The 27,134-nt window shown below is 37.3% G+C and overlaps 1 long non-coding RNA gene across 1 annotated transcript; it reads left to right on the top strand.

Annotated features, from left to right (window-relative positions):
- The first annotated feature begins 20 nt into the window (after positions 1-20).
- On the top strand, positions 21-22,863 carry LOC132018307 (uncharacterized). Its single transcript, XR_009404502.1, has 3 exons — positions 21-98; positions 20,484-20,579; positions 22,780-22,863. It is a non-coding gene; the product is annotated as an uncharacterized LOC132018307 (long non-coding RNA).
- Positions 22,864-27,134: the final 4,271 nt, after the last annotated feature.

Here is a 27,134-nt window from a genome sequence, read left to right as displayed (position 1 = left end):
CGTGCCGGAAGAGCCGCAGCCCCGCCCACCTCGCACGGGCGGGGCGTTCTCCGTGCTGTGTAGCTACAGGTTTTAGCTTTTGGGAGACAGTACTGAAGGTAGGTACGCGTTGTGTGTGTGTTGTTTTTGTTTTGTTTTGTTTTGTTTTGTTTTGTACAAAGGTGACTAATTCGGGTACCCTAAAGACTGGGAATTGCTTTAATCTCATTCTGGATTTAGAATGTTACTTTTTCCTGTTTCTCCTCTGCGGAAGGTTGGCTCCATCAAGCAACGAAGAAATAGAAACATACGATGATACGTATATACCGTTATGGATGAAATAGAGAAGGCAAAGGACACGTTTATTTTGCTTTCCCCTGCATAGATGCCAGTAAAAGCTATTTAATCTGGAGTAAATTTCTTGTCCCCTTTTACTTTTAAATATATATATATATATATATATATATATCTTTTTTTTAAGATTTTATTTATTTACTTGACAGGGAGAGGTACAGCAAGCGAGGAAACACAGCAGAGGAGTGGGAGAGGGAGAAGCAGGCTTCCCACTGAGCAGGGAGCCTGATGCCGGGCTCGATCCCAAGACCCCAGGATCATGACCTGAGCTGAAGACAGAGGCTTAATGACTGAGCCACCCAGGCACCACCCCCCCCTTTTACTTTTATACCAAAGTCTTCACTTTAAAAGAAAAAAAATTGTCATTCCTTTTAACTGCATGCCCTATAGAGTAGGTGAAGGGGGATTGTTTCAGTTTTTTTTTCAATCTTAGTATCTTATTCGGGGTGACTCATATCCAATGCCACAAAGGTACTTGTCCCGTAGAGTTCCCAGCTTTATTTAAAATGCAGAGAACCCGGTCAGGAAACCTGTTACTAAGTACTGCCACCAAATAGCCACACCATCTGGCCATGTGATTGCCAACCAAGAGGTGGAACAGCAGAAGTCAAGAAGGTAACTTGGAAGAGAGTGAGTGGTGTGGTTCAAAGAGTATCAAGCTTCAGAACAACCAGAAACATTCATTCATATCACAAAGACTTAACTGATTCTCTGTCAGATACCATGGAATACCTTGGTTGGCAAGGCAGACATGATTTTGCCATAAACAACCTATAAAACTAATAAAGCAAATTTTAAAAAAACGTACTCAGTATACACTATAATGCAGTAGGGAGGGATAGTGTACCATGTGACCACTTGGCATTCAAACTTCTTCCTTACCATATAAGGCTCCGTGAGCCTGGATTCTACTTTTTGGCAGCATCACACCACATGTGAAGTACTGGCCTAGACACACCAAACCCTTTCAGGACTCCATATCGTTCTGGAATGCCTGTTCTATTCCTCACTGCACCATCCTCCCATTTATTTTGTAACTTATTTTTCCATGATGTCCCAGATTAAATAAAATAAAACTCTTTAATGAAATTAAATCAAACTCTCTTTTAAAATAAAACTCTTTAATGAAACCTTTTTAAATTTGTACAGTTGTTTTGTATGCAGTGTCTCCACAATTCTTTATTCAGGTGTCTATAATAGCAAGCAAAACTGCGTTTCATTTTTACTTACTACATTTCTAAATAGTTTGAACTCCTCAATGTTCCATAGCATTAGTATAACAATTGGTACATAGTGCCTGGTATATTTCATATATATTTCGTAAATAAATCAGTGTAAATGTTTTGGTGCAGCATTTTACTTTGGTTTAATAAAAACATTTATTCTCTTCTTTAAAAGATTTTATTTATCTGAGAGAGAGAGTGAGCAAGAGAGAGCTGGAGTGAGGGGAGGGTCAGAGGAAGAGGGAGAAGTAGACTCTCTGCTGATCAGGAAGCCTGATACGGGGCTCAGTCCCAGGACTCCAGGTTCATGATCTAAGCTGAAGGCAGACACTTAACCAATTGACTCACCCAGGCAACCTCATTTACATTCATTCTTAGGAGGCAATAATTTCTTAAAAAGGAATAATTTATTATTGTATTTTATAGAGACTAGACTAAAATGCTAGCCACTAGCAAGATGAAGTTATTTAAATTTTAATTAAAATTAAATAAAATGTACCAACAATGAACAAGTAGAATTTGAAATTGAAAACACAATGTAGACTACATTAGCACCCCCCAAAATGAAATACTTAGGCATAAATTTAGCAAAATAGCTATAAGATCTATATGAGAAAAACTACAAACTTTGATGAGTGAAATCAAAGAAGAACTAAATAAATGGGAAGGTATTCCATGTTCATGGATAGAAAAAACAAGTGGGGGGGGGATCTCATATTGCCAAAATGTCAGTTCTCCTCTGAAATATGATTCTATGCAATCCCAATCAACCCCCCCCCAAAACTAATCGGTGGATATCAACAGACTTATCGTAAGTTTATATAAATAATAGTCAGAATAGCCAATACAATATTGAAGGAGAACAAAAAGTTGGAGCACTGGCAGTACCCGACTTTAAGACTTACTATGAAGATAACCTAATCAAGATAATGTGGTATTGGTGAACGAATAGGCAAATACATCAATGAAACAGAATAGAGGGACCAGAACTAGACCCACATAATTATAGTCAACTAATCTTTGACAAAGGAAAAAAGGCAATACAATGGAGAAAAGATACTTTTTTCAACAAATGTTGCTAGAATAATTGGACATTCACAGACACACAAAGGAATCTAGATGCACAACTTACAGTCTTCGTAAAAATTAAATTGGATCACAGATCTAAATGTAAAATGCAATGAAAAAGCCCCTAGAGGATAACTAGAGAAAATTTAGATGACTTTGGGTATATCAATGACTGTTTAGATACAATACCAGAGGTGCAACACATGAAAGCAAGAATGGATAAGCTGGACTTGATTAAAATTAAAAAACTGCTCTTCAAAAGTCAAAGTAAAGAGAATGGAAGATAAGATAAACTGGGAGGAAATAGTTGCAAAAGATATATCTGATAAAAGACTGTTATCAAAATATATAAAGTCCTAAAACTCAACGGTAAGAAAGCAAGGAACCCAATTAAAAAATGGGCCAAGACCTTAAGAGACACCTCACCCAAAAAAGGTATACAGATAGCAAAACAACATATAAAGAAATGTTCAGCATCATGTCATCAAAGAAATGCAAACAAATAAGATACCTTCACACAGCTATCAGATTGACCAAAATCCAGAATACTGACAATGCAAATGCTGATGAGGCTGTGAAGCAATAGGAACTCTCATTTGTTGCAGGTGGGAATGCAAAAAGGTACAGCCACTTTGAAAGACAGTTTGGTGCTTTCTTACAAAACTAAAAATACTCTTACTGTATAATCCAGCAATTGCACACCTCTAGTATTTACCCAAATGAGTTGAAAACTTATGTCTATGCAAAAACCTACACACAGATATTGAAGGCTTCTTTATTCAAAATTGCCAAAATGTGAAAGCAGCTAAGATTTCCTTCAGTAGGTGAGTGAATAAATGAACTGTGATACATCCAGACAATGTAATATTATTTGGCACTAAAATGAAATGAGCTATCAAGTCCTGAAAAGACGTGGAGAAACCTTAAATGCAGGCAACTAAGTGAAAGAAGCCAATCTGAAAAGGCTACATACTGTATGTTTCCAACTGTATGACATTATGAAAAAACCAAAATTATGGAGACAGTGGAAAGACCGGTGCTTGCCAGGGGTTGGGGAGGGTGGAGGAATGAACAGGCAGAGCACTGAGGACTTTTAGGGCAGGGAAAATACTCTGTATGGTATTATAATGATGGACATGTGTTACTATATGTATGTTCACACCAGTAGGATGTAGGACACCAAGAATGAGTCATGATGTAAACAATGAACTTTGAGTGATTATGATATCTTAACGTAAGTTCATAAGTTGTAAGAAATGTTCCTCTCTGGTGGGGGAGTTTGATATGGAAAGGCTATACATGTGTGGGCATGGAGATTATATGGGAAATCTCTATACCTTCCTTTTAATTTATCTATGAACCTAAAATTGCCCTTAAAAATAGTGTTTAAAATATTAAATAAAATTTAAAAGCAAGTTAGTCAGTCATAATAGCTACCTTTCAAATGTGTAACAGTCACATGTGGCTCATAGTTATCTTATGGGACAGTATAGAAAACCATTTTCACCTTCACAGAAGTTCTGTGGGACAACTCTGACTTCGACCTTTGATAAATGCTCATGTTTGTTTACTCTGAGATCCTAAGACTCATAACAACGATCTGAACTTAGCAGCTGTATACCTTAACTGCAGCAGTATCAGTTATTTTGAAGGAGAAATAAGAATTTGAATGGGGACCATTGCAAAGTTGGCTAACATTGTGGTACAGAGTAGAGGAGCTTTAAGTGATCTAATGTATGAATAGGGTAATGGTAAACAGTACAAGTGGCTGCTGAATAAGAGATGAGAGATTCCTTTCAAGAACAAACTTCATGTAGATTTAGAAAACATAGCTTCAGTTCTCTAACAAAACAAAACAAAACCCTTTCTAACAGCTTGTGTCTACAAACGTAAGTAAAATTTTGACATGTATTATGTGGGAGGGACTCATGGTCTTTTCAGCTACAGTAGGTCCATGATTGTGACATTGTCCTCAGACTCATTTTAAATTTGAAGACTAATAAAACATTCTAACATAATGTGGATTGATGGTTTCTTTGATAATATAAGATGTGATATTGTAAAGTTTCTCCAAGATAAACTGTTCTTTTAATAAAATTTGAAGCATTTTCCCCCGTTTACTAGTATATAGTAAAATTTGAATTGCTTTCTCTACCCCAACTAGAAAAATAAACCGAAACAACTGCAAAATGTATATTGTCAAGCAAGTCATTGCAGAGAAATTACAAATACATTGTGTTAATTTTGTCACTGATATTATTTTATTGTAGTCAGGGACTTAAAAATTACCTTAATACTACCATCAAAAAGGGCACTAAAATCTTATACATAAAAAGCATTAATGCCTTAGGAAACCACTATGATTTACGAGTGGAAGAAAAGCAAAAAGGTCAGAAAAAGATGAAACTGAAGAACTAGCAATAAAGGAAACAAGAAGGTATAGGGGATGGAAGAGTTAATAGCTCTACAGAGTCAAAAATAATGAAAATAGATGCAAGCCCATTAGCTAGTAGAGCAAAGAGGTTATGACTTTTAAGAGGGTATTTTTTTCCTGCTATGATAGCAATGGAAGTCGGATTGTAGGATACCTCATGAGCAAATGTAGGATACCTCATGAGCAAAATAACTGGAGCAAGAACAAAGAGAACAAAGATCAGATGTTGCATGAATAGAAGATAAGTCAGTGGAGAGAGAGATTATGATGATGTTGAAGAGGTAGGCAGCAATCACTCAGGAATCAGAGAATTGCAGCATTATAGGTTAGGAAAAGCTCTTCAGATCACTCATGCTAATATCCACCCGCAGTAATAATTTCTCTGCAAGGCCCTGGCAGATGATGTACTTTTTGCTTGACCATTTAAAGTGATGAAGTATTCCCTTTTTTGCAAAGTAGGTTAATCCATTTTGGGACAGATCTAGCAATTAGAAATTCCTTCCTTATAATAAGTAAGATCTCTTTCTTTGTAGCTTCCACATTCTTTCCTTGGGTCCACAGAGTGACTCTAATATATCTTTCCCATGACAACCCTCCAGATATTCAACATGTTCCTCCTGTTTTAGTTCTTCAAGTTAAGCATCTCAGATCCTTTGATTATGTCTCCTGACTGAAGTTCCAGACCTCTAGTCCTGGCCACCCTCTCTTATGGAACTGTAGTTTGCCAATATCACCTTTAGAAAGTGATGCCCAGAGGAATGTAGTCTGACTAGAGCAGATAACAGTGACATTAAGTTCCCTAGATGTTATATTTCTGTTAATTGGACTCTTGGCTTAAATGGAGCTGGTAATGCACTATATCTGACTGATCTTTATCTAAATTGCTATCAAACTAGGTCTAGTCAATTCTGTACCTAAAAACTTACTTTCACCTTGTTAGCTTTGATTGATTGATGGATTGATTCATCCCTTTGTCCATTATTTCAACAAACAGTATTTGAGGATGACTATCTGCCAGGCTTTGTGGTATGCCTTGAGAATACCAAGAAGAACAAACGGTTCTAACCAATTGAGATTATTTCAAAAATTAAGTATCACTCAACTTTGTTCTTTCTGACATCACTTGTCATTTCTATATTTTAAAAAAATATAATTAAGCTTTTATTTAAGTTAATAATAAAATTGATTAAGAGAGAAATAAGGATATATATTGTGATAAGCTGATGACACTGGTATGTTAGGATCCCAGATTCAAAAAATTTTAGAGCTAGAGGGGACTTTAGGGACATCTAAAAGTCTGATTCATTTATTTTATAAAGTAGAGTTAACATGTATCTTTGAGTGTGATTGTCTTAAATATCTTATTTCTCCTTTTGTCTAAGGGGAAAGTCATGGAATGACAGCTTTTATGAACTAAAAAATAAAACTTTTATGGAATTCCAGAATTCAGATTTATCAGTCTTAGAGCAAATTTTTCAAGACTTAAAGAGCTCAGGCTGTTTCATAAAAATCACTGTTTTCTTTACCAAAATCCTACAAAAAGCCATCTATTTGCTAACTTATTTTAGAATATCTTTTGCCTTCCTATATTTTTCTTTTTCTCCTCATTCCAAAAATGAGGTTTAAATTTTCTTTTTAATATTTGTAGGTTCTGTTAGGGGGGAGTGAGAGAGCAAATTTCTGCTCATTGTGATCTTTCATCTTTATCAGTAAAGCAATAACAGGTGTTCCTTCTGGTCCACATCATTTTATCATTGGAACATAATCTTTATAGCCTGAACTATGGAGTTAAATGCATGTGAATACTTTATAAAGTATTAAATTATCTATGTATTTATGCCCCCCCTTACTCCTCACTACTGTTGTGACTCTATTGTCATTTCATTTTAGAGCCATATTTTGTGAAAATTCTTCTGCAAATATGTATATTTATTCCCAAAACATGAAGTATTCATTTGTTTCCAAGGGAACAAATACTATATTAGTCTTTTGTGGATTTGTACCCCCCCACACACAAATTTCTTCACAATGCTGTATTTAGAGTCAGACTTATTAGCTCCAGGCATCACTTGCTTTCCTGTGTGCATTTTTGCACAATATAACTGCCAGGCAATATGACAAAGGCAAACGTGCAAAGGAACAAGTTAGTGTTCTTGTCAGTGCTTGGGCGTTGCTCTCAAAGGAACTGAAATTCTTCTATTTTATCAACCAAATGGAATGTAAAGAAATATATGGGCAGTTTGGGTCATCGCTAAGGCAGTGGTGTCTAGAATGGTATGTAGAGTTAATAGTCATAGGGACACATTCTAAACAAATGTATAGCTGAACAAGGAAAATGTCACACTGGCTCAAATCTCCAGGAATGACTTGAGTGTCTTTCTTTCCTTCTTCTTCTTCTTCTTCTTCTTCTTCTTCTTCTCCTTCTCCTTCTCCTTCTCCTTCTCCTTCTCCTTCTTCTTCCTTCTTCCTTCTTCCTTCTTCCTTCTTCCTTCTTCCTTCTTCCTTCTTCCTTCTTCCTTCTTCCTTCTTTCTTCTTTCTTCTTCTTCTTCTTCTTCTTCTTCTTCTTCTTCTTCTTCTTCTTCATCATCATCTTCTTCTTCTTGGTACATTTGACCACTTTCACCTACTTCACCCACCTCCAACACCTCACCCTGGCAACCGACTATCTGATCTCTATCTGATCTGACTATCTGATCTCTATATCTATGAGTTTCTTTTATTTTATATTCCACTTTTAAGTGAGATCAAAGAGGATTTGTCTTTCTCTGTTGGGTGTCTTTCTTCTTTATCTCTTGTTCCTTCTCTCTTGATTTTCTCCTCCTCCTCTTCCTCTTCCTCCATGTATTAATCATTAATTACACCAAGATGGTATGTTACAAAGAAACTGAGGACTTGTAACACATGCCACATTATAGCAGCAGCAGTGACAACATCTGGAAGTTGTTAAGAGCCACCCTGGCATTCCTAATAGTCACCTTTTTAAATTCCATTCTGAGGAGATTGTCTCTGAAAGTAAGTTCTGGTCAAGCTCCTAAAAGTGCCAAAAATCAAGGGTTGTTGGCATTTATCCTAGTTCGTGTGCAAGGTAAAAATGTCTTCAGATATATAGATGCACAGTCTATGTTACTACAAATCTTTAAGGTAGTTCTCATTTTCTCTCAAGTTAATCTGTTTCTTTGAATCTTAAAATATGTGTTCATATTTTAAGCAGGTTGAGTTTGTTTATGAGAGATGTTATTGCTGCTGATAACTGTTATTCATCATAGTAACTACATTCCCATCTAATTTTTACATAGATTAAACACTTAATATCTTGTTTACATCTGTTTGAACATAGCAATTCCAATGGATTTCATTTGGTCAGCAAATACACAGCACATAAGCTCACACTCTTCCTTTTAGTACCCACAGTAGACCACTAATCAATGATGGCGTTTGTCTTGCTAAGCCTGGAAATGCCCGAGAATCTTTCTCAAACAATATTCCAGCCAACTGCTAACAATATATCAGAGTTGGCACTTGCTATGAAATACATTCCCCATTCTAGAGCAAGGCCGTACCTCTGAGAAATATCCTAATGTAAAAAGACCTCTGGGCAGTGGCATCAGAAATATAAAGATCACCTGTGGATTATGTCGATGCCTCTCTGAACGGGGAGTTGCACCCGGAGAATCAGATACAGATCCCAATTTCTCAGGAGCCAGATGAAAAGATAATTCTGGTTTGGACTTAGAGTAAATGTAGGATGGAAACAAAAAGAGAAAACATACTTTGGGGTTATATCTGTAAATCTATAAATTGTGTGGCTGTCACTCAGGTTCCTCTTATTCTACTGAGCAGTTTTTTGTATCTCACAGTGGTGCTTTATTGTGATATCATAGGTGTTTCCTGGGACTAAGGATCCAAAGTAGTGAAAGAGGAACACATTTACTTTTAGTTTTGTTTTACCACAGCAGAGAGGAAGGAGCTTCTTAAAAGACAGAATTCATTTTTTCTCTAGTTGTTCTTACTGTTTGGTCTCGGGAAACTTTTGTGGTCTTAAACAGTCTGAGGATTTCTCAAAAAGCTTTTATATATGGGTTATAACTACTAATATTTCCTGTGTTAAAATTAAAGCAGAACTAAACTAGTTATTGAAAATGACTACAGTAAAATGACAACATAAATAATATTTTTTTTGGAAAATTGATCTGTAGAACAAAAAATTTAGTGAGAGGAGTGGCATTGTTTTATGTTTTTTCAAATCTTTTTAACTTTTGGCTTATTAAAAGAAAATTCAGAGAACTTTATTTGATATGAGTATTTTATTGAGAAGAAACAAACTATTCATAAGCAGGGAGACTTCAAAACTAAAAGTGGTTTACAGAGTTACAGCTCAGTTTCTAAAGCATGAATGAGGGAGTGTATTGTTTTCTGTTGTGATTGTTACAAGAAACTCTCATTCCTTTTAGGGTAGTAGCACTCTATATACTGATTTGTTTGCCTATCTGCTTCCTTGACTGGCTAGGAAGCTATAAAGTCATGCTGATATGAAGAAAGCATACATTTTGTTTAAGGTCAGAGTCAGCACTTCTGGAAGTCAGGACAACTTTAAACTTTGGTTACATGACTATTAATGTTTGGTGTTCGGGTATATTCAGATGGTGTCCTTCATTTTGAAACTTAATAGAAGCTTCTTAATTTGTTATGATACCCCATATCATGTAGTCTCTGGAAAACTCCACTATATACTCGGGAAAAAATAAGTGTGAAAAAGACAAATAATGACCTAATACCATTTTGAAAATAGTTTTCACCTCAGAGACCCCCTGAAAGATTGTAGGGACACCAGTTGTCCCTGACTGACCCTTTCAGAAGTGATGCTTCAACCCCTTCTGTGATGACTGCTGACCTGAGATGGAATGAATATGTGAAGTCTCTTGCTAGGGCTGTTCTTGGCATTTCATCATTTAAAAGTATCAGATCTGTGGAAACAACATAATCAACTGAGATAATCCATTCAACAAAATGTTTATTAAAGAGATTTTCATAACTTTTACAATACTTACATTCATAATTTAGAGAAAGTATTACCTCCCCCCCCATACAAGTAAACATAGAAAGTCAAGATCTGGGGGAAAATACTGCAGGTATTCAGGCCATATAGCTCTATAAAGTTGGCTCATTCATTTATTTAATACGTACTTATTAAACACCTATACTGGGCATAGGGGATGCATGAACGACCTTCATTGGTTGTTACCTTCATGTGAGCTTACATTTTAGTTGTATGACTCGCACCCCAAATACAGCTTTTAAGCAAAACAAAAACAAATATGTCAATTACAGGATTATCATTGGCCAAAATTGAAGAGAGACCCTCAGGGGAAGCAAAGGTTTTTGGAGATGTGCTATAGTAAATAGTTTTCCTACAGTAAACGTCACAGTAGATTTTGTGAAGCTATTTATTATAGCCTCCATTGATGAAAGCCAAGGACATGAGAACAAAATGGAGCTGAGAGTATCACAGACAATGCTTTCTGTGAAACTAGCATTATCATTCATTTGTTGTAGGTCTTAGAAGATGGTGACCCTAAAATGAAATTACTTTTCTTTTTTATGTCCACATTTCATAGTATAAGCCTCTATTGGTCCATTAGAGCTGTGGTACAGCTTCCCCAAAATTAGTCCCAAGGTTACACCTTATAGCAAGAGGGCCAAGAAATGTGGAGAAACACAGATTATTTGATGGGAAGTAAATATTTGATACAGTTGATACTTTGAGGGAGTATTTCTTTAGGTGGAGGGTTTTTCTGTTCTTGTTTTTTTCCAGAATCGGAAAGGATGCTCTGTGTCATAGAGTGAATTGTGTTTTCTCCAAATTTATATGTGGAAGTCCTAAAACCAGCACCTCAGATTGTGACTGTTCTTGGAGATAGGGTCTTTAAGGATGTAATCAGGGTACAATGAGGTCATTAGGGTAGGCCTTAATCCAATATGACTGGAATCCTCCCAAAGAAGGACATTTGGACACTGAAATGTACGGAGGGAAAATCATGTGAGGAGAGAGAGAAGACAACTATCTGCAAGCCAAGGAGAGAGGCCTCAGAAAGCAAGACTGCACCCACTTTGATCTCAGATTTCTGGCTTCTGGAATTGTGGAAAAATAAATTTCTGTTTTTTAAGCCACCCAATCTGTGGTACTTTGTTATAGCAGCCCTAGTAAACTAACACAACATGCATATATGATGAAGGGAAGGAACTATTGAAGGGGAAATAATCAAAGATGAGAGAAAGGGAGGAGACAGCAGAGAGGTGGGAATCAAGGGGAGAAAATTCCAGACCTGTAGAAAAGTACAAGATAAAATCACAGAGAGCTGGTGTGTGGTCTTTTGAAAAACAGCACCAAAAGATATCCAGGTCCGTTTCCTGGAATTGATGAATATTACTTTATTTTATTTTTTAAAAAGATTTATTTATTCATTTAAAAGAAAGAGAGAGAGAGTGTGTGTGCCCACCTGTGTGGGGAGGGGCAGAGGGAGAGAATCTCAAGCGGCTTCCCCACTGAGCTTAGGGATCAGACCATGTCTCTGAGATCAGGACCTGAGCTGAAAACAAGAGTCAATCTTAATGAACTGAGCCACCCAAGAGCACTTATGAATATTACTTTATATGACAAAAGATGTGATAAAGTTAGGTCTCTTGAGAGGACAAGTTTATCTTGGATTACCTGAGTAGGCCCTTACCATAACCATGTGTGTCCTTTTAAGGGCAAGGCACACAGAAAGGGAGAAGGGAATGTGATGTAGCCTGGAGCTGAAGAAAGCCTGTAGCCACTGGAAGTAGGATGAGGAAAGGAGAGAATGTATTTCTGGTATTTGAAGCCACCAAGTTTGTGGTCATTTCTTATAGCAGTCATAGAAAACCAATAAAGATGGGCTAAGATTACATATCATAGGGAAATTTCTTCCTTTTAGACATGAAGTACAAAAGTAGGGTTGTTTATACACTAATTGCCTTGGAAGGGTGAAGTAGTCGACATAATTAAGACTATTCATTTTCCAAGTACTAATGCCTCACAAACTTATCTGATTTTTTTTTTTAATTTGGTAGAGACCCCAGAGTTCAGACTGAAGTCCAAACATAATAGAAAGCATTGAGATTTAAAAAAATTTTTGCTAACCTTTTACCAACAAACATCAAAACCTCTTATTTTACTTCATGAAGTATTCGTTATAAATTTTTAAAAAATCAGACAGTAAACAAAGGGTCAGTAATGAAACACCCGACTCCTCAAGATATTCATGTTTTATAAGTAAAGTTAGAAATTTCCAGTTGCTTTTCCTGAGGTCAAACCACATTCATAACAAGATTGCTTCTTTGAAATTCTGTAACAGTACAATGTTCTAGATTGTGATATACTGTAATAGAGCAAAGTCTAATGGATTTTCCTCATGAAAATCTATAAAATTGCTATGATTGAACACTGCTTCAGAACTTGATAAATACATTGTTTATCTAAAATCTTGTATGTGTTATCATACTTATTCTGTCAGGTGGGTGGGGGAAATTTGGGTGAATGTTTGTTGTTAGCAGAAGGATGAATTAGTTTTGCAGTATGAGTTGGCATTACATAAAAACCCATTCACAAAATAGTTGCTTACTGGAGTTGTTCATCATTTTGGCTGAGAAAGAAAGGCACATCTGTGTTCTTTGCAATATGAGACATTCATTTTTCAAGCAAATGATATGCACTAGAATCGATAGCGATATGAGAGAAAAAAGACTTGGTACCTAGTTTTACTTGAGACTTGGATTCCAACACTAGAGACAGAATTGAGATTCAACCCTATAGCTACACTATGAAAAGCCACACATTTCACTTCTATGATGTGGAGGTTTCACACATTTCATTTCTGTCTATGATGGCTTTCTTTTGAGTAATTTGGTAGAGAAAGCAATATGTTGGGGCGCCTGGGTATCTCAGTCAGTTAAGCATCTACCTGCAGCTCAGGTCATGACCCCAAGTTCATGGAATCATGCCTGCTTCTCCCTCTCCACCTGCTCCCCTGCCTCCTTAGGATCTCTCTCTCTCTCTCTCTCTCTCTCTCAAAGAAATAAATACAATCTTAAAAACAACAACATCAAAAAAGAAATGTGTTTACAAGTCCTTAAAGTATTTTTAAAAATGTTTTATTTATTTATTTATTTGATAGAGAGAGAGAGAGAGAGAGATCACAAGCAGGCAGAGAGGCAGGCAGAGAGAGAGGTAAGAAGCAGACTCCTTGCTGAGCAGAGATCCTGATGAGGGGCTCGATCCCAGGACCCTGAGATCATGACCTGAGCTGAAGGCAGAGGCTTTAACCCACTGAGCCACCCAGGCACCCCATGAAGTCCTTAAAGTATTACTAATTATTTGTTTAGCTAGGTTTCAGAAATTTGATACGTTGCTTTCTTAAACAACAAATATGAAATTCTCTAAGCATAGAGCATGAAATCATGTTCTAAACCCAAAGTGGTTTTTCTTCCTCATGGCATTTGTTTAATAACACACAGCCAGACAGTGGAAAGGGACATTGTACATATGTGCGTGTGTGTGTTTGTGTGTGTGCACACATGCTAGGAAGTGGTTAGAAGGTATAAAAAACCAACCATCAGGGACATCTTCTAGCACTTCTCGAACGCCAAATATTCTTTGCCTCTAAACTCTGACATACTTCACCTGTTTCAATTCTCTTTTCAAACACCAGCAACCTGTCTTATGAGTTTCCTGGCTTTAAGGTCAATGTCATTTATTTTTGTACTCACACATTCATATAACATAGTGCCTTAAGGTGAGATATTGTCACATTATATATTAGATTATTACAGTAGTCACTTACCTGTTTTGCCAATTCAGTTTACATTTCTATAACATATTTATATTAAAATATAATTATTTTAAAAGCATGGTTCATGCCATACATGCTTTTAAAAATACTTAATGGCTCTGCATTGGTCAAAACAATGAAGTACAGACTCCTAAAAATCTCCTGAAATAACCGTATACATTCTGTCCCCCATTTACTGCTCCAGCAATATACAAATCTTCCTCAGCACCCATAATGAAGGTTGGCATCCAGCCACATGCCACATGGTTGTCCCTCTCAAAATTTGCAGGATTCCTGTAGAGCTCTGAATATTTGTACCTAATAGTTTGTCTTTCCGAAAGGTACTTTCCGTTCTTCTTTATCCCTGGCCATGTCATTTTCTCCCTCCTGTTCTCTAATAGCCTTTATCTGCTCTCCTCTTGAATAATAGAAGGCTCTTAGAAAACTTTAATTTTTTCCACCTATATAATTTTTAAAGTTTATTCCATTATCTTATTCTCCAAATTAGTCAAAGACATAACATCTCCCTCCCCCCCCCGAGTTTCATCTTCCTTCTACTCCTTCTTTCTTGGTTCAAATCCCTTCGTTATGAGATAGATCCATTAGAAATACTTTCTGAGGGGCGCTTGGGTGGCTCAGTTGGTTAAGCCGCTGCCTTCGGCTCAGGTCATGATCTCAGGGTCCTGGGATCGAGTCCCGCATCGGGCTCTCTGCTTGGCAGGGAGCCTGCTTCCCTCTCTCTCTCTCTCTGGCTGCCTCTCCATCTACTTGTGATTTCTCTCTGTCAAATTAATAAATAAAATCTTTAAAAAAGAAAAAAAGAAATACTTTCTGAAAATAGCCATCAGTAGTGAAACTATCATAGTCTTTATTTGTCCATCAGCAAATCCCATTTGATCTTCAAAATGGCTGCAGAATCTGACCACTTTTACAACACCCCCCACCATCATTCTAGTCCTCTTTAAGTGGGTGATGGGAACAGCTTGCTACCTGATCATCCTGCTTCTACTCTTATCCTCTCAGTAAATATTGCTAAGTACCTCCCAATGATCCTTTCTCTCCTCTTCTGTTAAAAATTGTACCTATTATACTGAAGTGCCATAGTAGTGAGCTAAAAAAATGACAATTCCTTACCTCTCTTGCAAGTGAAGTGGTTGAGAAGGTGTTACAGTTGTCTCTGGGTGAAGCTTTGGAGAAAGCTCCCATTTGAAGGAGCTGATAAGTCTGGGAAGAACACCATTTTTGTATTACTTCTTCCTGCATTTTAATGTCTATCATGTGAAAGTGGTAGCAAGAATTTCAGCAAAATCTAAAAAGTGAATCCAGGCGAATTACTAATTGATATAATTTAATTCTAATTGATATAATTGATACAGTTTAAGATTACTGCCCACAAAGCAGCTAGGGAAATATTTTGAAAATGTTGGTTTATAAGAGAAACCATAAAGAAACATTTTTTTCACCTTTGAAGTAGTTAAAAATTCCTTATACATCCGCCCCCCCCCAATACTAACCTAAAGGAAAACCATGAGAAATTAAAGTACATTAAAATCAAAAACTTTCATCAAGGATAACAATAGATATTGAACACACAGGGTGGTAGAAAATAGTTTCAACACATACATCTGACATAGAATTTGTATGCAAGAAATATGAAGGACTTCTACAAATCAGTACGAAAAATACTACAACCCAACAGGAAAATGAGCAAAAGATTTAATAAGTACTTTACAAAAGAGAGTATTTAAATTACAATTAAACATTTGAAATGGGCTAATCTGCTCTACCTCATTAATTATTAGGAGATTCCTAATGACATGAAATGAAAACTAAGGTAATGATAAAACAATATATATCCACCAGAACAGCTAAAACTAAGACTGATGGTACCAAGTATTGGTGTGTATGTGAAACACAGCTGGTGGAAATATAAGTAGATAAAACAATTTAGAAACACTGATTGGCTTATCTACTAATGCTGAACATAATGAATATTTTATACTCCAAGGTAAAATCCAATAGAAATGCATGTGTATTGTAGTAGGATGGATAATGTCCCCCTTAAGAATGTGCACACCTTAGTCCTCAGAACCGGTATTACCTTACACGACAGAGGAACTTGGCAGTTGTAATTAAGTTAATGCTATTGAGATGAAAGATTATCCTTGATTGTCTGGGTGGGCCTGATATAACCGCAGGAGTCCTTATAAAAGGATTGCAAGAGCAGTGAGAGAGCGGGCAGAGTGGAGTGAAGCCATGCCAGCAGGCAGTCTCTGAAAGCCTGAGGCGCAAGGCATAGCATTCCCCCTGGAAACTCCAGAAGGAACCAGACCTGCTGACATCCTTACTCTTATCCCATTCACTTCATTTCAGAAACCCAGAACTCAGAACTATGAGACCAAAAACTTTACTTTCATTAATACCATGTCGCTAGATCTAGATAAATCTAAGTGCCCAATTATAATCCTTGGGGAAAAAAATGTGTGAATGAATGAATCCAAATATCTTTTATTTCACTCTTACTCTGATGATTAGTTACCATAGTGTACAGTTCTAGGTGCACAGTTACTTTCAGCACATTAAAGAGTTTTCTGGCTTCTCTCTTATCTTTCAGTTCTTTCCTTTGCAACTTCAACTGGGTGTCTAGCCTCTGTCTCAGTATTACATGGATGGAGGTTCCTGTGACTTGCCCTGTCGCTTATGACCACTCTACACAGGCAGGCTACAGAATGTTGTTTATGAGGCTTGTGATGCATAAATGACTTTTATCTTTTATTTTTATTCAAATATAGTTATTTTATAGTGGCTGCTCAATAACTACACTGTTAGAAGTAGTAGAGGATATAATCTGTTGTTTATTGTGGGCTTTTAAAAAAGAGAGCTCTGCGTTCGCATCCTAGATTTATTTATTTATTTATTTATTTATTTATTTATAGATTTAATTATTTATTTTAGAGAGAAAGGGAGAGAGAACACGTATAGGAGTGGGGAGGAGCAGAGGGAGATAATATCAAGCAGATTCCTTGCTGAGTGTGGAGCCTGGCCCGGGGCTCCTTCTCACAACCCATGAGATCACAAACTGTTCCAAAACCAAGATTCAGATGCCTAAAGGACTGAGCCACCCAGACACCCCTATATTTATTTATTTATTTATTTATTTATTTTTAAATGTCTATCATTTATATTTATTTATTTATTTATTATTATTTTTTTTTTAATGCAAACAACATGTAATTTTTAATTTTCTGGTAGATACATGAAAAAAGGGAAAAAGTAACAAGGGGAATTTAATTTTTTTTTTTTTTTCCATAATCCCACCCCCTTCTCCCAAACCCCCTCCCCCCGGCAACCCTCAGTTTGTTTTGTGAGATTAAGAGTCACTTATGGTTTGTCTCCCTCCCAATCCCATCTTGTTTCATTTATTCTTCTACCCACTTAAGCCTCCATGTTGCATCACCACTTCCTCATATCAGGGAGATCATATGATAGTTGTCTTTCTCTGCTTGACTTATTTCGCTAAGCATGATACGCTCTAGTTCCATCCATGTTGTTGCAAATGGCAAGATTTCATTTCTTTTGATGGCTGCATAGTATTCCATTGTGTATATATACCACATCTTCTTGATCCATTCATCTGTTGATGGACATCTAGGTTCTTTCCATAGTTTGGCTATTGTGGACATTGCTGCTATAAACATTCGGGTGCATGTGTCCCTTTGGATCACTACATTTGTATCTTTAGGGTAAATACCCAATAGTGCAATTGCTGGGTCATAGGGCAGTTCTATTTTCAACATTTTGAGGAACCTCCATGCTGTTTTCCAGAGTGGCTGCACCAGCTTGCATTCCCACCAACAGTGTAGGAGGGTTCCCCTTTCTCCGCATCCTCGCCAGCATCTGTCATTTCCTGACTTGTTGATTTTAGCCATTCTGACTGGTGTGAGGTGATATCTCATTGTGGTTTTGATTTGTATTTCCCTGATGCCGAGTGATATGGAGCACTTTTTCATGTGTCTGTTGGCCATCTGGATGTCTTTTTTGCAGAAATGTCTGTTCATGTCTTCTGCCCATTTCTTGATTGGATTATTTGTTCTTTGGGTGTTGAGTTTGCTAAGTTCTTTATAGATTCTGGACACTAGTCCTTTATCTGATAATGTCGTTTGCAAATATCTTCTCCCATTCTGTCAGTTGTCTTTTGATTTTGTTAACTGTTTCCTTTGCTGTGCAAAAGCTTTTGATCTTGATGAAATCCCAGTAGTTCATTTTTTCCCTTGCTTCCCTTGCCTTTTGCGTTGTTCCTAGGAAGATGTTGCTGCGGCAGAGGTCGAAGAGGTTGCTGCCCGTATTTTTTAATAGTTGTGTGACTTTAGGCAGTTTGCCTAAAGTTTCGGTTAAATTTCCCTCATTTCTTTGAAATGGAAATCATGTTAAATATAATTCCCATAGTTGGTTGCAAGGTTGATATTTGTTTTTATCTGTTTGGTTAATATAAGGTGAGGAAATTTGTACTAATTCTTTTTTGTAACGAAATAAGTTATAAACATTTTGTTTTGTAGTTCTAGAAAACTTTGTATTTTGGAGCTCCCTATAATCACAATGATTCAGTCTGACATTATCTTGATAGAATGGACTTCAATCTTACTGTTCGAGAAACCTGAGAATTTTTGCTCCTATCACTATGGAGGGTTCGATCTCCTACTACTAAATGTGATGGACATAATGCAAAAACTTTTTAAAATTTATAAGGGAATTCCTCATTGTCCATAAATAAAGAAAAAGCAGGAATCTGGTGTGGTAAGCCAATACTGGATTTGTGGCTGCATGAAGGTATTTTCTGATGCAAAGAGGCTTGTATTCTCATGGCTCAATAACCTTGTACCTGTGCAAAATGATTCCAATAGTCAGTTCCCTCAAAGGAATATTTTCTCAGTAAAAAGTTAAGCTAGAAAAGGAAATATTCCCATCAGCAAAGATACATGACAAGGTCGCTTGTTCATCCTTGGTTCTGGTTCTGGCTAGGGCAAAAAGAAAGAATTTCTTAAGAACTCCTATACACAACACTGACCTCTTGTGGAATTGTTATTCAGATTTATAGAATCCCAATCCTAGGAATTAAGATGATGTGGTTGCGGGTGTCTGGCAGAAACAAATACAATTGCTCTCCAGAAAAGTCCACATTTAACTCCAATCCTATCATTATTTCCATAGATTTAGATTACCAGAGCTCAAAATTCAGAATTATAAAACACCCAAGAAACAAACCATCATGAGCGAGAATCGGTATGAACAACAATAGAATTTGAAATTTGGCACAGCATCCGTGGGAGTTTTTGTTTTGCTTTGTTTCGTTCTTCATTAAGATGGAACAGACTTAAGTATGCTTCTAGGACAATATCCAAACCAGATTTAGATGGAAAGAATCAGGGCAAATAGTTGACAGAAATCCTGAACACACCAGAAGAATAGAGAACAGAGGTTGAAGGAAGAGGGCCCATTCATCCCTTGAAGAAGGGAAGCTGAGGTTGAAATATGAATTAAGCAGGAACAAGATCGTGACTGATGAAGGGTTCCATTTCCTCAATGTAATAGGAAGACCAGAGGAGGTGAGAATGAGGAGTGGAATTGAAAGCTTGAGGTCATGAGTAACAGTTTAGATTTTGTAGGGAGGAAAATTTAAGCTATATTCATTTAGTGAGGTTGTGGCATTTTCTGCCAGGTGTGGGAAGATGGAAGCTGTAAAAACCAATGAAACCAAAGGCATATTTAGAGCTGGGGCAAAGGAGTAACTGCAATTCTTGCATCAAGAAAAATATGAAATTCTATTTAATACTCAGATTTCAAGAAGGAAGGAATTGTGCATAGGAATTTTGAAAGCTTTTGTTGAAGTGATTATAAATTTTAAAGTTTTTATGTTATAAAGATTAAACATTAGCTATCCAAAAAATTTATTTACCTGAACAAATAGTGGGCAAATGAACTCTTACTGAATTTCTTTATTTTTATCCGATTATATTGATTGCCACAAATTCTAAATTGTTTTCCTCTTTGCAAAGCATGGAACAAAAAAAATCAACCTTAAAAAACTCTTTTAAACAGTATATTAAGAAACTGGTTGATAAGTGACTTAATCTTACAAAACAAACTGAGGGTTGCTGGGGGGAGGGGGGTTGGGAGAAGGGGGGTGGGGTTATGGACATTGGGGAGGGTATGTGCTTTGGTAAGTAGTGATTCACAGACCTGTACCCCTGGGGATAAAAATACATGTTTATAAAAAATAAAAAATTAAAAAAAAAAAAGAAACTGGTTGGTTACTATGCATGTTAATTTGGAATCTTGACAGCCAAAGAACAAGTACATGTATGAATTTTAAGTGATTTCCTCCATCATCATTTTAATGCTCCTGGAATTATTCACTCTGTTAGGTGCTCTAATCATTTATTGATTTTCTGGTAACTAGCAAGGCAGCAGCAACAAAAGCCTTACCACATTTCTGTCTAGAATTGCTGCTGTATCACAGCACCTGCTGTGAGGAAAATTAAGTATAGATGAGAGATCCTTGTTGATTTTACTCCCAGCAGGTTCCACATGGAAAAAAAAAAATGCGTTGGTCCAGGACATCCTGAAACAAGAGAAAAACGAAGAGAAATGAAGGGGATCTGAAACAATAAAAGGTAAAATAAGGTGGAAAAGTAAACAAGGTAAGACATAATTTTAAGAATTGTGAAATTCAGAGGCTGAGAAGAAAGGGCATCCCCAACATTGGTCCGGTGAGAGAGCGAGGCCTGGGAAATGCCCATCGTCAAAGGAAGTCAAGAGTTGGTCTGATGCCAGTGCCCTTGGCATCTCACCCAGTTCCTTGGCAAGTGCATCTCCTCTGGAGGCTGCTAACCGCTGAGTACCCCTCAGGGGGAGTTTATGAGAGCATTAGGTAATATAGAACCCTGTTTAACTTAGTTGCTACATTCCATTTTGCTACTAAAGATTTCATAAGTTGCCAATATTTTCCTTTTGTTATTTTAACATTGTACTGTTGGGGAAGGCAATGAGAATTAGGATTATGTCTATTTTAGGCCTGACTAAAATGAGATCAGGGCCAAGAAACTTCTTGCCAAGCATCTCATGGACGTGAGTCTATTTTGACTTAGCCTAGGAAGCTCAAGGAAGCTACTATTTTCAAACCACCCAGTTGTTACATGCTACTCCCTTGACAGCACGCTGCTTCAGCCCATCCATTCCCTGCTTCTGTTTCTGCCTTGGGAAAAGGAGACACGCTATGTGGAGTAACTGAAAATGAACAGAAACATGCTCACTGAAAATATGGTTAAAGGAAATAAATTTTTTATTTATGAATGTAAAGATGACAGCTTACAAAAAGTGGTGCTATAAGAAAAAAAAGAATCCAAAGAGAAAGTAAAATAAATATCTCAGTGTTTAAACTTTGCACATAAGCCCCTAATGCCTTTTTTTTTTAAGAGGAAAGTCCTCATCCACAGGTCACCTGATTGTCTACTTTTTCTCCCACTTACAAATGGTACATGGGATAAGTAGATCTAGATAATCCTGAGAAATCCACTCAATTGCAGACCCCATGAGGGCAGAGACCATATTTATCTTATTCAGTTTTGGATTTCTAGTGTCTATGCCTACCACACAGTAGCAGCACAATAAATATTTGTTGAATTGGTGAATAAATGAAAATTAGTTACAGTGATCAGGAAATCTAGACCTTTCCCATTACCCAGATGCGTGCCATATTCTGAGAGACCTGAAAAATCTCAGTTATGATGTTAACAGTCTTGCCTTTTAGATACAACTGGGATGGAAAATGTTTCACTTTTTTCCTGAGGTCTGTTAGCTTTATGTTGAATAACCTAAACTGTGAGATTTATAGTTGAGAATATTGGCAACTACTTAGATTGAACACAAACTATATTCAAAAAATAGTGATCTCCAGGGAGAAAATTGATTTTCTTTTATTAGCTTCTTAAGCCAGGCTTATTTTTAATGTGACTTGCATGTCTAAAACATAGACTCTTTCAAACTTAACTCTAAGTTATGATGCAATAACATAAATATTGTCTCAACTAAGAAAATTTTGATCAAAGTAATAAGCTACTTATTGCCTTGTTTCAGTGTAAAGTAGTTGGACCCCAGAGACTAATCCCATGACAGCAATAGACTTTGAGTAGTACAGATTCTTTTTGCTTCTATTTCTGAAGAAAGATCATGAATAGCAAGACAGCTGTAAACAATAGAAACCTATTCCCTTACAACGTGGTTTTAAATGAAAGAGAAAACATGTCAGAATATCATTAGTATGTGTTATAATCAAGGATATATGCCAGGAAATAATCTTTCATCTGGAACAAGTGAGCTGACCATAAAATATACTGATTAAGAGCACAGACTCTGGAACTAGACTGAGGCACTGATGCCCTGGCTATACACTTAGTGGCTACATGATTTTAGTAATCCTTAACCTTTTCTAGGCTTCAGATCCATATGTAAAAGGACAGTAATAATATTACCTATATAATAGGATTGTTGGAAAAATCAAATGAGTTAAGATGAAATTCCCAGAAAGTGCCTGGAATATCGTTAGTGCTAGGTAAATGTTTAGTCTCCCATCCTTTCTGATAAAGTAACACGGAGAACTTGAATCATCCTTTGGAGAAACTTTTATGAAAGGGAAGAAAGACAAGAACCATCTCAACATTAATTCCATCAACACTTTGGCTGTTTTCTCTATGCATTTGGGCAATCATTATACTACTGTTTCTGTCCTTTAATGACTTTATTTTGGTAGACCTGGAATGTATTTACAGAATTATTTGGAAACCAAACCCCTGGTGTGTTTCTCTCTTGGTTTAGACTCACAAACCAGATTTGAGTAGTCACCCCTTTGAATAGAGCAATCAGCCCCCAGGAGTCGAGCGGTCCATCTTTAACTTCTTTGCTGACGCCTGGTTTTCCAGGTAGGTGATAGTTTTGGAAAGGATCTGAGATACCTCTCCAGCTTGTTCTCTCTAATATGTGGCCACATCTGTCCACAGAATGCAGGGATGCATCTTTGCTAACCCCAAAGCAGGAAGGAACACCTCTCCTTGCTACCACCAAAGTGACCTATCAGTGTGCTCTTGCCCTCCAGAGTTCCTAGGCAGGAGGCAGTCACCAGTCCACATGGCCCTCCTAACTCTGGGGCACACATCGAGTTCTCTGAGTGTTCCTTCTGAAGATTCTCTGCACCCCACCTTGGCTCACAGCATCCCAACAGCTCTTCCCACAAAAACCTTTCTTTTAAATCCTTTCTCCATTTCCGCTAACCCATTTATACTCTCTGTATGAGATTTAGAGTTGTCTAAATTTCCACCACATTACTTCGAAATGTTTAAGTTTTACTGTATGTTGTCTCTTAACAAATTTTAGTATCTAGTGCTCATCATATCTTGGTGCCTCAGTTAAAATTTCCCGTTTTGTCCTTTTACAGGAGGAAAGCTTAGTTCTATGAGGGCATTAATGATAGATTTTTTAAAAGTTTTTTTTTTTTTAATCTAAAATTTCTGTTTCCTGAAAGTTTCTTTTTGCAGGATATGTTGCATTCCTCTGTTTTTAATCCTGGGCCCTGCCCTCAACAGTCTGGTTGTCCCTGTCTGTTCACATTTCAGAGGGAGACCCAAGTAGGTGAGAGGAAGCCTTCTCTGCATGTACACAGACTGGAGTATTGACTCGTGGGTTTCTCTGTAGCATAATCCAGCCGGGCAGTTTTACTGCAGAACACTAGTCATAAAGGGATCTGTTAGGGCTTTCCTCTAGGGATGGTCACCCCAAGAAAGAAATCCCCCAGTCGCCTGCTTTTGACTTATGGATTATTGAAACTGGATTGACAGTTTTCTCCAAGCCCAGAAGTAGAAGGGTATTAGGGTTTCACCATTTATAATGTAGTACTTGACTAACACAATCTGTGGAATCAGCCCTACCATCTTTGTGGAAGTGATATTTAGATGACAACCTGAAGGTTAAGTCAGGTGGCCGATATAGGGAGTAGAAACACTGGTTTAGCTGTGGGCACAGCATATCTGAAATTCTTGTTTTTGCTTTTTTTTTTTTTTTAAGGTTTTATTTATCTGACAGACAGCGATCACAAGTAGGCAGAGAGGCAGGCAGAGAGAGAGAGAGAGAGAGGAGGAGGAGGAAGCAGGCTCCCTGCCCAGCAGAGAGCCCGATGCGGGACTCGATCCCAGGACCCTGCGATCATGACCTGAGCCGAAGGCAGAGGCTTAACCCACTGAGCCACCCAGGCACCCCAGAATATCTGAAATTCTTGAGCAGGGTTATTGTTTAGTAAGTTTAAACATTTTGTGTATTACCAGAACCTGATGGACAAATAGAGCAGGTAAGTTGGAGTAGAAATGGTGGACAGAGGGCAGATGTGTAAGTTATTAAAGACGATACTTAGAATTCTGGATTGATTCTTGGTGTAATGAGAAGCCATACAAAGATGTTAAGGAGAGTGGCATGATTAATACTGGGTTTCTAATAAAATAACTCTGGCTGCTGCAGGGAGAATATATTTTAACAGAGCAAAATTGTGAGTCAAAGAAGAGTTAAAGGCCCTTGGGAACTAGAGGCTATTGCTGTAATTCAGAGTGATGACTTGAAAATGAATGCCAAGGATGGAATTCCAATCCTAGTAACTGCAGAAAACTGGACTGACTCTTCCACTGATAGTAATTATAATACACACACATATGCATACATATATACATGTATGTATGCATACATCTATGCACACATGTGGTTGTGTGTGTATATGATTAGAAGGAATTGAAAAATGGCCAGAAGCAGGCAGAACTTAGAATTTAATCCTTGAAAGAAGACAGTCATACACACTGGGTGAAATAGACATTTATATAATTTTTTAAAAACACAAGTCACATGCCACCTGCATGATATAGAATATCTTTACCTAAACTGAAAGCCAGAATTCTACTGGTTTGACAAATGAGAGGATGGAGTTTGAGAATGCCAGAGTGACTGAACATTTAGAATAACCTCCTGCAAAGGAGGAGTTTATGGAAAGAGAGACTAAACATATGAAGATGAACTCTTTTCAAGTCCTTGGCTGACTTCTGAACCATGTATGCATGGGGAAGATGCCAAGAAATCCATTAGAAAGTAAGAGCTGAAAGGATGGCAAATGGATAGATGCTTCTCAAAGCAGAGAAGACAGAGGTTGGAGTTTGAGTCCTTTTAAATTAGGGAATTTGGTAAACCGCAGGGATTGTCTACCCACCTACCCTTGCAAAGCACAACACTAACCCTCCATAGATTCTAAATAATCATCCAGTAATTTAACTTCCTTCCAGAAAAAATCCCAACATTCTCTGGAGAAAAATAATAGATTCCAGCATTTCTACAATGAAACACAGTATCTAATACACAACACAAATTTTTAGACGTGCAAAAAAAAAAAAAAAAACAAAAACAAAGAATGTGGCCCATAATTAAGCAAAAAGTCAATGAATCAGATGTGAAAATTAGCATACAAAGACTTCAAGCTTGATTTTGTAAATATGTTAAATGACCTAAGGGGAACAATAGATATCAAGGGAAATGAGAAATCTCAGAGAAATATCAGGAGATGAGAAATCTCAGTAAATGTTGATTCACAATCTACAGAGTTCCCAGAGTGAAATTCAAAACTGGCTCCCATACACATAAGGCAAGCAGAGACCAAATAAAGAGGCAGACCACTACAGGAGGGTAGATGGTAATTTTAATAAACACCTTGGGCATCTGCAAGATGAATAGGTCTCCATAACCAATGACCAGAATCTAAAGTTTATATAGAAGCCTCAGTGGAGTTCAATCATATTCAGTCCAGATTGTTCCAACAACACATTCCTCTCGCAAGTCTGTGTCCTTGCAATGGCTCCTAGAATGGCTGGAATGTACATTTCAATGACAGGGAAGAGACCGAGGAGCTTCTGATTGCCTGGGTCCCCTCACGAGTCAATTAGCAGTTATGTCTTTTTGATGACCTCCTGTAGTATTAAGGAATGAAAATCTATAAAAAAAAAAAAACTAGCCATTTCAGAATTGAAATGGACAGTTTCTGAAATGATAAAAATTCACAGAATGGGCTTAACAGCAGATTGGAGGAAGCAAAAGAGAGGACAGGTCAATAAAGATGATCTCATTTGAAGAAGAGAAAGAAAACCAACATTGAAGAAAGAAATAACATCACTGCAGTGGCTATGGGATTATATTGAGTAATATAACATATGACTAGTCTGAATTTCAGAAAAAAAATGAGAACACAGACTGGGGAAGAAAAATATTTGAAGAAAACAATGGCTTCAAGTTAAGTGAAAAACATCATCTGACAGATCCAGGAAGCTCAGCATTTGCCAAAAAAGATAAACATACAAAGAGGAGTCACACTTTAGGCGCATCATAGTCAAAGTATTGGAAAGCAAACATGGGTTTCCGTCACATTGCGCACACAGGACTGGTGATATGAACGTTAGGTGCCTTCTCATTAGAAACACAGAAGAGGGACGCCTGGGTGGCTCAGTCAGTTAAGCTGCTGCCTTCGGCTCAGGTCATGATCCCATGGTCCTGTGATCAAGTCCTGCATTGGGCTCCTTGCTCAGGGGAGCCTGCTTCTGTCCCTGCTTCTGCCTGCTACTTTGTCTGCTTGTGCTCTCTCTCTGTGACAAATAAATAAAATCTTAAAAAAAAAAAAAAAAAAAAAAAAAGGAAACACAGGAAGACTGAAGACAACAGAATGGCATCTCCAAAATGCTGAAAGAAAAAAAAAATGTTGAGCTAGGGTTCTATATCCAATGAAAATACTCTTAAAATATGAGGGCAGGGGCACCTGGGTGGCTCAGTGGGTTAAAGCCTCTGCCTTCAGCTCAGGTCATGGTTTCAGGGTCTTGGGATTGAGCCCCGCATCTGGCTCTCTACTCGGCAGAGGGCCTGCTTCCTCTTCTTTCTCTCTGTGCCTGCCTCTTTGCCTACTTGTGATCTCTCTGTCATAAGTAAATAAAATATAAAAAAAAAAAATGAGGGCAAAATAGAAATATTTTCAGATAAATGAAAGCTCAGAGAATTAGTTCTCATTAGGCCTATACTTTCGAGAAATATTCGAGGCTGCTCTTCAATGCCAGAGAGAAAAAACACCTGATGAAAATTGAGCTTACTGGGAAGAAGGAAAAAGC

Source organism: Mustela nigripes, chromosome 5 (genome assembly GCF_022355385.1).
Source record: "Mustela nigripes isolate SB6536 chromosome 5, MUSNIG.SB6536, whole genome shotgun sequence".
Lineage (NCBI taxonomy): Eukaryota > Metazoa > Chordata > Mammalia > Carnivora > Mustelidae > Mustela > Mustela nigripes.
The sequence above is the reverse complement of the archived record's forward strand: the minus strand, read 5'-3'. Positions and strand labels throughout refer to the sequence as shown.